Here is a 12666-nt window from a genome sequence, read left to right as displayed (position 1 = left end):
CCTTGGATGTTCATAATTGTATGTATAATAGAGAAAACATAGATCCAAGGTATTTAGGGTTGCATGTACACTTATGAGGTTCTTAGAATGCTCATAACCCAACAAATTGGACCTTGATCTACATCTTTCGAACCACCTTCACCCATGTTGACATTTGCATCCGTATCAGATACGTATGCAGGGATGCCTGAAGTTCGAACCTCCTCAAAAATTGACTTGGCAATCGAAACTTTGGGTGGTATGATAACAGTCTTCTCAGGAATGGAACTTGTAATGACAGAAGTAAACTCTAGAGTTTCTGGTATTCATTCATCCTCTTCTGTAGACTCAGTAGATAAAACAATCTTTCGAGTCTTCTTCATCTTCTTCTTTTTCGGTTGTGACAAGTGTTTTGCCATATCTTCTGCTGCTCTTTTCTTGGATCCGGGAGAAACAGGAACAGGTACCTCATGAATTAAAACTCCTTGGTGAGTAATTTGAGGCTTGCGAATCAACTTCTGTGATGGTGACTTTCGTTTGTGAGTGGATTTCATCTTCATTCTTCGAAACATCCCTGTTTTCGAAGGAATAATCACGTTCTCTTGAGTCTCTTCCACTATTGGCTCAATCAATTGTGTTGCTTCAACTGTCACTGCAACATTTTCTGTCTTCTTCTTTGGAGATTTAGAGGATGTTGAACCCTTCGTTTTCTTTTCAGGTGAAGCAGGATCAGCTTTCTTCGACTTTTTGGTCTTCTTTTCGTCGCGTGGCAACAAAATTCCCGTAGGAATAGAAGAATCGAATGTTTTCAGATATGCAATCAAAACAGGATTCGTAGGATCCACCCTTTTAAGCATCGCGTCTGGAATCCGAGCAACGTTTGGAAATTCATCATCATTGTCAACAACTTCCTTCGGAAAGTGATAAGATTGAAAAGTAACCTTCTCTTCTTCATTTGAAACCAAGATGCCTTCCTTGTTGTAAAAATGTTGCAGAATTAGACTCCAGTACCTAGCACACGAAATGCCATGAACAACATTCGTATGTTCTACTCCTTTTTGGAATTCCTTCCATAGCTGTGTAGAGTAGTCTGCTGGAAGATCATAGTATAAACCAGCCACCATGGCATAAACCTCCATCCTTCCTTTATCTAATCCAACTGTTCTTCCGGTTAAACAACGCAAAAATATCCAAAATAAAAAATTCCATACTTTTGGAAGACCAGACTTCTTAAAGTCACTTATCTTTGACAATGGGGGCTGATATCCCATTTCATTAAACATATGAATTATTTGGGAGAATTGAAATTCAAGAAAAGGAGGTGTATTTGGAATGTCAAGAATCTGACAAAACAGTTTCTTGGAAAGCCTAACCTTTTTGTCATTGATTAGGTGAAAAGTAATCGAATCAGAGGCTTTGTTGTATGTGGCAGTAGATCCTGCTTGAGAAAGCCAGGATACCGGAACAGAAAAGGAATTGAACATTGCTTTGGATAAAACAGAGTGTTTTAAAGAAACAATAAGCATCTTGAATTCTTCTGGACATTGAGAAAGTTCACCATCCACATAATAATTGGTAGATTGAATCTTCATAACTGGTGCAGAAGAAGTATCTTCAGTAGAAGGATCGACATGAGCAGTAGTCGCCATTGTTAGGGTTTGAAAAAGATGAAGAACAGAGAATTTGGGAAGTTTTGAGTTTTGATCGCGTAAATGTATAAAGTACTCTTGAACCCCCTTTTATATGTAACCCTAAATGATTTGAATTTGAAGCGGGATGCATTTAATGAGATCCGACGTGGCACCTTGAAAATTGGACCTGTACAGCGGAAAGGTAGCCATGCATCAAAAAGTGTCTGTCACATCACCTAGAAAACCAGGCAGAATACCATATGTCACGTATACACAACCTGTCATTATCCCCTTAATAGAATTGTAACCGTTAGAACCCTTCGAATGGAGGCAAGGCTCTTTCACTTTTGGGATAAAAAGCGAAGTCATTTTCCAGATGTTCGAAATCATCAGCCTGAGTTGGTATTACTCAGAACCTCAAGGATTTCGTGTGTGTAGTGTGCCAAAGAAAGTTTAGACAAGAAACAACAAATTTTTTTTTTTTTTTTTTTACTTTTGTGATGTCAAAAATTTAATTTGACACGAAGGCAGTTAAACCCCGGGCAAAGGTTGCTTCATTAATCATCAAGAGAGATGATCAACAGGTTGTGTATGTTCCCGTGAATTACAATCGAATACTTTTTGATAAGTATCAAAGGGCTTCTTTTAAGAATGCTTCGTGGGTAGGTTCAAAATTTCGTTACATGTCAACCTAAACATAAGGTGATAAAGTGTAACTGAAATTACTTGTATAACCAGTGTAGTCAGTGACAAGTCGGCTTTGAAAATTTTTAACACGACTAGGACATTCGAATGAAACTCACACGGAAATCATATTCATAAAAAATTTGTATACTGGATCTTGATGGGTAACAAACATCGTGGGTTTCGAATGCTTGATCAAGACCACTCATTCGAAATGAATATGATTTGGAGTTTCGAACATTGGTACAGAAACAAAAGTTTCGTATATATCTGGAACAATGTTCCCGGTCAATTCCTTAATTTGTAAGATTTTTGGGTTTCACTTCCATCACGGACTCATGATGTCAGATCATAAACACAGAGTTTTTATATATCTAAGTCTCGATGGGTTTGATCAGAGACCTCTCGGATATACGTCTTTGTGTGTGATCGTGTAAGAATGTTTTGGATGAAAAAGATTGGTGTAAGACACGAAAAGTACCTCTGTTATGTTTTGGACCAAACAGGAAACTCTTAACTCATTGTGAGAAGAGTAAGGTAGCTCAGAGACTAATGTGAATATAAGCCTGATTGGGAAGAAATTTTCGTACGAAACATTTCATTAAGGCTTTCGTACACACACATTGAGTCAAGGAGGCTTTGGACGACATGCAGCAACATGCTTCTAGGGACAACCTAACTAATTCGAATAATGAGAAACATATCAATTCATACGAAAAATTTTACCTGACCCTAAAACTGCCTGCATTGTCCCCTCTGAATCATCATCATAATCTGCAACAAAAGTCTAAAAATAAAAATATTTTTGTTGTTTTGAATTTTTTTTTTTTTTAAATAAAGACCGAACAAACGAAAATCTTTTTGGATTTTTGATTTTTCGAAAATTTAACGACAAAACAAAAGAAAATCTTTTTGAATTTTTGATTTTTCAAAAATTTAAAGACAAAACAAAAGAAAATCTTTTTGAATTTTTGATTTTTCGAAAATTTAAAGACAACAAAAGAAAATGTTTTTGAATTTGTTGCAAACAGACGAATATTTGGCATTCCTTGAAGAGTGACAAATGTACGAATTCGAAGCGTTCGAAGCGTTGCCTATGAACAGTAACCATTAACTCAACGCTGAAAATAAGTGACAATCATGCGAATTCGAAGGGATCGAAGCGTTGACTATGAACAGTAACCACTAACTCAACACTGAAAATAAGTGACAATCATGCGAATTCGAAGCGGTCGAAGCGTTGACCATGAACAGTAACCTCTGAATGCTGAATGACTTTTTGTTATTTTTTTTATTCAGCGCCTCTGATTCATTCTTTTTCGCCTATCATTCTTCTTTTTCGCATGGAACATAATTGCCATCGATCATTCCAAGACCTTATATTATTCGCATTAGAGATTTTTCATCCAAAGCTTTCGTGAATATATCAGCTAACTGATCAGTTGTTTTCACGAAATGTACTTCAATGTTTCCATCCTCCACGTGATCTTTAATGAAATGATAACGAAGAGCTATGTGTTTAGTCTTCGAATGCTGCACAGGATTATGACAAATTCTTATTGCACTTTGAGAATCACAATATAATGGAATCTTTTTCATATTAATTGCATAATCACGCAATTGACTTTGGATCCATGTTATTTGCGAAGTGCAAGCAGCAGCAGCCACATATTTTGCTTCAGCTGTGGAAATTGACACACACGTTTGTTTTTTCGACTGCCAGCTGACTAATTTGCCATCAAGAAATTGACATCCTCCACTTGTGCTTTTTCGATCAAGATTACAACCACCCAAGTCTGCATCTGAGTATGCTTGAACGAAGAATCCAGTTTTCGAAGGATACCACAATCCTAACGAAATTGTGCCTTTAAGGTAACGAAAAATATTCTTCACTGCAGTAAGATGTGGTTCGCGTGGATTAGACTGATACCTAGCACAATTACACACAGAAAACATGATATCAGGTCTACTTGCTGTTAGATAAAGTAATGAACCAATCATGCTCCTATACAACGTTATATCAACAGCAGGTTTGTCCAACGATGGTGTTAGCTTTATGCCTGTTGCCATTGGTACACGAAGCTTTGTGCTATTCGTCAATCCAAACTTTTCTAACAGATTTTTCGTATATTTTCATGATTAATGAAAATCCCTTCTCTGTTTTGACGAATATTCAGTCCAAGGAAATTATTGATTTTTCCCATCATGCTCATTTCAAATTTGTTTTTCATCAATTCTTCGAATTCTCTAGAGAAAGCAGGGTCAGTCGAGCCAAAGATGATATCATCAACATAAATTGGAACAAGCATTAGATGATTCCCCACTTTCTTTCGAAATAATGTGGGATCAACTGATCCTTGTTTAAATTTAGATTGTTTCAAAAATGATGTAAGTGTTGCATACCATGCTCTTGGTGCTTGTTTCAGACCATAAACTGCCTTATCTAAAATATAAACATGATTAGGATATTCTTCGTTAATAAAACCTGGGGGTTGTTCCACATAAACTGTTTCTTCAAGCTCTCCATTGAGAAATGCACATTTCACGTCCATTTGATAAACATCAAAATCTTTGTGAGCTGCATAAGCGAAAAATATTCGAACCGCCTTGAGTCTTGCGACAGGGGCAAAAGTTTCTTCATAGTCGATTCCTTCTTGCTGTGAATATCCTTTTACGACAAGTCTGGCTTTATTTCGAATAATGTTTCCATCTTTGTCGGTTTTATTTTTAAAAATCCATTTTAACCCGACAATCGAAACATTTTCAAGTTTAGGAATTAATCTCCAAACCTTGTTTCGTTCGAATTCAGACAACTCCGATTGCATTGCAACAACCCAATCTAAGTGTTCCATTGCATTCTTAATTGTTTTTGGTTCAATTTTAGAGATGAAAACATTAAACATGCAAAATTCTTGATGAGTATTCAATACCTCATTCTTTGCACGAATTTGAGCTCTTGTCAGAACTCCCTCTTGTGGATTCCCAATAACTTGATCCTTCGGATGGTCTCTTGTCCATTTTTCCATGGGTGGATATTCTGGATCAAATTCAAAAGGGGCATCTTCGTATACTTCATCATTTTCTGAGCCTGCATTCGAACAAGCATCATCAACATTATGCTCCCCCTCAACAACATGCTCCCCCTCAATTTCAGCATTCAATTGTTCTTTCTCCCCCTCGAAAGAATGCTCTTCATCATCTAAAGTATTCGAATCCAATTGCTCCCCCTCCAGTGGACTATCACTCATAGTTTCGCCTTCTTGAGGAGTCGATGGTGAATCATTAGTAAGTTTTGAAAATTCTGGTATGTGATTATCAGGAGCATGAACTTCAGCGTCAACTGCATGATCTGAAATTCCAAAAATCAAATCATAATCAGTATCATCCAGTTGTATAGATTCAGTTTCAACTTGTGTTTCTTGTAAAATTGGATGATTCGTAAATCTATGCTCATTTGATTTAACATAATAATCATCGAATGTGAGATTGAACGTTTCTTCAACTTTTCGTGTTCGCTTATTTAACACTCGATATGCCACTGAATTGTGCGAATATCCAAGAAAAATTCCTTCATCAGCTTTTGCTTGAAACTTCGAAAGATTATCCTTGAGATTCATAATAAAACACCTACATCCGAAAACATGAAAAAACTTCACATTAGGTTTACGATTATTCAGAATTTCGTATGGTGTAATATTGAATCGACGATGAATAAACGATCTGTTTTGAGTAAAACATGCAGTTGAAACAGCTTCAGCCCATAGATATTGAGGTAAATTTGCATATGCCAACATGGTTCTTGCTGCTTCGCATAATGAGCGATTCCTTCGTTCTACTACACCATTTTGTTGTGGTGTATATGGAGATGAAAAATTATGCGAAATTCCTTTGTCCACCAAAAATGAATCAAGAACTTTGTTCTTAAATTCAGTTCCATTATCACTCTTGATTTTTCTAACAGTCTTCTTCAACGTGGTTTCCATCTTTTTGATAAAGTCAATCATAATTTGTGCAACTTCGGAATTGAGCCTGAAAAAATAAACCCACGTAAATCTGGAAAAATCGTCAACAATAACTAAAATTTACCATTTATTGTTGAGAGTTGAAACAGTCGAAGGACCACACAAATCAATATGTATCAACTCAAGAGGTGCAACAATTTTCGAATCAATTGTGATTGGATGACCTTGTTTATGTTGCTTGCCAACTTCACAAGCTGCACATAAAGAATCATTGTCAAATTTAAGTACAGGTAAACCTCTTACCAGATCTTGTACCACAAGTTTATTTATGTTTCGAAAGTTGAGATGTGAAAGTCTTCGATGCCATAACCAGCTTAAATCATATGTAGCTTTCGAAAGAAGACATACTGCTGGTTTGCCTACGATTGGATTGATGTCCAAAGTGAACATGTCTCCTTTCCTTTTAGATTTTAGTAATATTTCGTTTGTGTTAACATTCGAAATAACACTTCCTTCTTCGTTGAAAAGAACTTGATTGCCAGTGCCCACAACAAGTTGAGAAACACTAATCAAGTTATGTTGAAGACCTTCAACATATGCAACACGATTCACTGTGAATTGTCCATTTGTGATTTTTCCGTATCCCATGACTTGACACTTTTGATTGTTCCCAAACTTTACTACTCCAACATTTTTGAGACTTCGAAAATCTCTTAAATTCTCCTTCTTTCCAGTTATGTGACGAGAGCAACCACTATCAATGTACCATTTGTTATCATATTGCTCGTCACATAATACCTGCAATCAATGAAAAATTTTAGGTACCCAAGGCTTTTTGGGTCCTTGGAAATTAGATTTCAATTTCAAATGAAATGAAGAACTTTTAACCCAATCACAAACTTTGGTTTTGAGACTATCAATTAAGTTCACTTCATCATTTAAAGGAACTGAAACATAAATGTTTGATAGTTTCGAATGTTCACTGACTTTTCCCTTCGCATCTTAAGTTTGTGATTGAACAGTCTTCGCTTTTGTGACAGGTCTCCATGTTTTGACTGAGATATTCGAATCCTTAGATGATGAGCTGCCATTCAAAGAAGTATTGACATACTTTTTGTATGCTTCATGAATTTGCTCTTTTTAATATTTATTTGACTGATACATTTTTCCTCTTCCGTCAAGCCAATGATCAATGTTCTTCCTTGAAGTCATTCCTTTTTCCCGTGACGTCCTCATAGTTTCTTTCTTTGTGTAATTAGGAAAATTTGGCTTTTGAGGTACAAAATCAACTTTGGGTTTGGTAACATAAGAGTAAGCATAGGATGTATCAATTTTTGATTTAAAATGTTGACGTTGAAAAACTTTTTGATTTGAATTGGATTTATCTGAAAAATCTCTTGTTTTTTTAGTTTCAGAAACTTTCGAAAACTTTGTTTGCTTATGTACTTCAGACCTTGTTTGATTTGATTGAGATGATTGTTGAGTTTTTGAAAAAGAATCATTTTTAACGTTGAAAACCTTTTTGATGGATTGTGATTCAGACATCTTTTGAGACTCAATATTTTGCCAAAATATTTTCTTTCGTGCTTGTCTTTTTGAAATGTTGTTTTCCTTCGAAAATTTGTCAATTTGATCTTTAAATTCCTTAGAGTTTAATTTGACAACTTTTTCATTTTCCTTTTCAACACGAATTACTTTCTCTTTTTCAACTTTTGATTTTTCAACCCATTGTTTTTGTGGTTTTTGTCGTTGAAAAATATATGAATTCTTTGTTAAGTTGTTTTCAACTGTGTTTTGATTTGCGAAAAAACCTTCCTCAGTTGTTTTTGAATTATCCTCCTTAACCATCTTCTTGAACTCTGGTTTGATATTCTCAACATTTCCGGTAGTTACGAAAACTTGATTTGGAAAAATGACATCATCTGTGCATTTGAAATTTGGAAAAACCACCGTGTTTGTTTCAAGATAATGTTCACCTTTTTCATTCATCACTTTTTCGAACTTTTGTGTATCACCATACACTTGGTCAACAACTATTCGTGGAATTACTTCTTTCTTTGAAGATTTTTTTTCTTTCGAAACTTTCTCTACATCTTCATCGTCACTATCATCAGTTTGGTAATCTTTGAGATCCACGAAGTTCATTTCACTAACTTTCGAAGTTGAGGGAATATCAGTTTCTTTCTCAACTATCAAATCCTTAACTTTTTCTTTCCCTTTAGAATTTGAAGCAACATTAACAATAGACAACTGAGAACAATCAACATCTTCAAGCTCACTAATTTCACTAATATTGTCAGAATTATCTTCAATATCAGCAAAATTAGATTGAGAATCAGATGATGAATTCTCAGTCTTTTTCAAAATGTGAATTTGTTCAGATTTAGTCAAAGTATCATTTACAATGTTAACTAAATCATTCGAATCAAGACATTCATCAACTTTGACAATTCCATATCTATACTTGTCATTCGGAACTTTGTCAAAATCAACTATTTCTTTTTCACAGTCATACGAAATGTTATCTACCTTAGCTCTTTCATAAGCTAAAAATGGCAGCAATTTTCTATGTTGTTCTTTACTGATTTCTCATGAATGATGAAGTTCAGTTATTTTCCCATATAATCTTTTAGCAGCATTACAGTAAATGTTTCTTTGTGCTAACAACAGTTTATTATCACTAGATAAATTGTCCCTATCAACCATGATATTCGTTATTTGAAGTTCTAGACAATCTATCTTAGTGATTTTCGAATCTAATTTCTTCTGTGTCTCTAGCAATTGCTTAGACAGCTTCTTAGCCTCATTGCTAGCAGATACCACAATCGAATCAAAATAAGTAACAGTTTCATCAAAAGATACTAATTCCGAATTATAAGCATGTACTGGAATATTAAAAGATTCAAGAATGTTTCGTACCTTTGTGGTCATTGGTGATTTGTCAGCAGCTTTTGATACGAAGCATCTTCCATGCACTTTGTATGTTTCCTCCTCTGATTCTTCCTCCATTTTTGCAAACATAGCTCCATCGGTTGGATTTCGCATTTCCTCATCATCTGATCCAGATGACCAGATTTGATAAGTACCATCTTCATCCTCATTCACACCCTTTGCAACCAGAGACAAATTCTTGGCTTTCGCACGAACCTCCTCCAACTTTTCAGCATAGTACGCCTCATCCTTGACCTTATTCTTTCTCTCATCCTTCTTTCAAAGCATACAGTCATTAGCAAGGTGATTAGCACCATTGCAATAATGACAATCAATCCCAGCATCTCCCTTTAGCTTCTTCTCATACTTTCCCTTAACAGGCTTCGAATCTTTCATCTCATCTTTCTTTTTCTCTTCCCCAGCACTTTTACTCAGAAAGTTCCCTTTTGTCTCAAACAACTTTGCCTTCGGATTGAAAGGCTTTTTGAAGAACTTTTTCACATGATTATTTGAATAAAAGGCAACTGCCTCATCATCTGAGTTCATGATGAACCCTTCATCTTCATCCAAAGCATCTTTCTCAGCATCTTTTTCAGAGTTCTTCGAAACCAAAGCTAGTGGACCTCCCAACATAGCCTTCGATTCTTCAGCTATTTCGTTCAGTTCGCTTTCATGAGTCTTAAGTTGGTTGTACAAGTCATTCAATGTTGACGTATTAAAGCTCTGTTGATTCTTCACCATCATGCTCACACTACGCCATTCCTTTTGAAGTCCCATAACAAATATCAGATTGAATTCCATGGCTGATCTGGTGATACCATATCGATTGCATCGATATATCAATTCATTAAGACGATCGTAATAAACTTCAATTGTTTCACCATCTTTCTGTCTGAAGTCCTTCAGCTCCACTAAACATTGCTTTACAGAATTAACTTTCGTCTTCTCACTTCCCTGAAATTTTTCCTTGAGATTGTTCCAGATTTCCTTTGCTGTTCTACAACTCCTCACGTAGTTGTAAACAACTAGAGGCAAAGCTCCTCTTAGCTCTCTTACACACCTTTTCTCCAGCTTTTTCAGAGTTTCCAGAGGAAGAACCAATTGGTTGAACATTCGATGGTGGATTGAGATTGCCAGAAATGCAATTCCATAGTTCTTCATCCAATCCATTGAGATAATCCTGCATACGATCAGCCCACTGATCGTAATACTCAGGGATGAGCATAGGAATTTTGGTGGATGATCCTAGAAGATGAGAAAATGAAGTCATGGAATTCAGATTGAATGACGCCATTGTTGTACGGAATAGATCCTTGAGAATTTTTGAAGAAACTTTGAGAATTTGACAACAAACTGTATGATTCAAATCACAATCACTCTTAGAACACTCGATTCAATGAATTAAGTGCAGAATCGAATCACAGACTTAGATCTAAACAATTTTTCACTTTCAAAAAGTGCGGAAACTTTTGAATCAAAAAGTTGACTCAAAAACCTTTTGAACAATGTGAAAATCAGATCAGAGATATGATTCCTGCTCTGATACCAATTGATGAGACAATGAATCAAGTATTGAACGAATTAGAGTGTAAATTCAAAGTAGAATTGAAAGATTTGAACACCGATGTAAATATGATCTGTTTGGCTCTATTACGCTTTTGCAAATTTTACAGAGTACAATGAATATTCTGTAAAGACTTTGTTACTAAGACACTAGTAACCACTCCTATTTATAGAAGAGAAAAGCGTACAAAAAATATACTAAGGACTAAACATGAAGCTTCGAATATTATGCCCTAGTAAAATACATTACGAAAATGTTCGAAGACCCTAAATACAAACTTCGACTATTACAACATTTCGACCCTAACAGAGTATGTCAACACGATAGGTTAAAAACCTCAAGTCGTGCGCTACTGATAAACTATAGGTTTTATTCTTAATTAGTTCTTGAAACTTTTCAAGATCTTCAAGACTCCCACTGAACTCTTGACATATAAGATTCTCTTGTCAAGAACCATTCCTTGACAAAACAAATATTCAAGAGTTAGTGCGGATTCTTATCAAGACAAACACTTCACACAATTGGTCTTAGTTGGTCTTTGTTTTATCCAAAACATCACACCTTACCAACTTCAAATGTTCAAGAGTAAGAAAATCATTTTACTCTACATTTAACAAGTGTTATAAACCTTCTTAAGATTATGTCACTAAACTTACAATCTTGGAGTATTACTCTAAGACTCAATTTTGGAACGAAGTATGATTCATCTTTTGATTTAACCAATACAACAATTCATGATTCCTCTTCTTAGCCAAACAAATGTACTAAGATGTGCTTAGAGGATCAATTGTGAAATGGTTTCATAATCACTAAGATAATCACAAAAAACGATATTAAAGTACTCTCCCATCTTTTCAGATTGGGGAAACTTTAATCTTTCTGCCTAATTTGATTCTTTTCATTCGTTATGCCATACATTGAAACTTTTCCAATGTTTAAGAATTATACTTAAACTTGTAAGTATAACCATATTTACTAAACTTCAGTAAATCATGACGAATAATGTTATCGTTCTTTTTGGTGAACCTGATCAGCGCACAACCAAGTGTACCCGATCTCCTAGTCCTTCGCTTGACTCACATATACACGTGAACAAGGAATTAGTCTTAATTTCCCAAAGATGAAAATTCCCATTCATCATACAATACAAGTTGCATGATTCCAAGTTTCTATCCAACTGAAACTTGGGTGATGAGAATTTTTCCTTATTTGGCAAATTATGACACTGCCAGAAACGAAAGAATCAAATCCATTTTCCAATATTGCTATCAATGGAATCATATAAACAACAATTTTTCACAAATGCCATTGTAAGGGTACTTAAAACAAATAAAATCAATCCCCTTTTTTTCTTTTTTTTTTTTAAACTGGCAGAAAAACTTATCCTCACAATGCAAATGCATATGAAAATGATGTTGTTATCTATTCCTAAGGAATCTATCACAACTCTTAAGCAACAACTCAAAATTCTGACCACCGAACCATGCGATCAAAATCCATCTTCGCGATCAGAATCAGCATATACTTCCTTTAAGCTTCCTCTTTTTTCCTTCGATTCTTAAAACATCAACATGTGACCTAGTCACATCGTGTATAAGAATCTAAAATAGGAACTTAATAGAGTTAGATAGTGGACTTTACCCGAAGTAGAGTCAAACTTTGACTTTTACCATCCTAGTGAACTTTCAGGTAAATAGGGCAGTTTCGCAACCAATGTCCCTTCCTCTGGCAATAGAAACATATGGAACTTTTGGGAATGGTACACGGGATAATCTCAGACTTAGCCTTTCTCTTTACCATTTGGTCAACCGAGTTTACTATTGCCGATCCCTTTCCATTGGGAAGAGAAAGCTTTTCTGGATTTCCAATGTTACCATTGTCAATGTCCATGGAAGTTTGGGAAGTCGATCTTCCA

This window comes from Lactuca virosa, chromosome 6 (assembly GCF_052849685.1).
Source record: "Lactuca virosa cultivar CGN04683 chromosome 6, Lactuca_virosa_CGN04683_v6, whole genome shotgun sequence".
Lineage (NCBI taxonomy): Eukaryota > Viridiplantae > Streptophyta > Magnoliopsida > Asterales > Asteraceae > Lactuca > Lactuca virosa.
Note: the sequence above shows the minus strand (reverse complement) of the source record.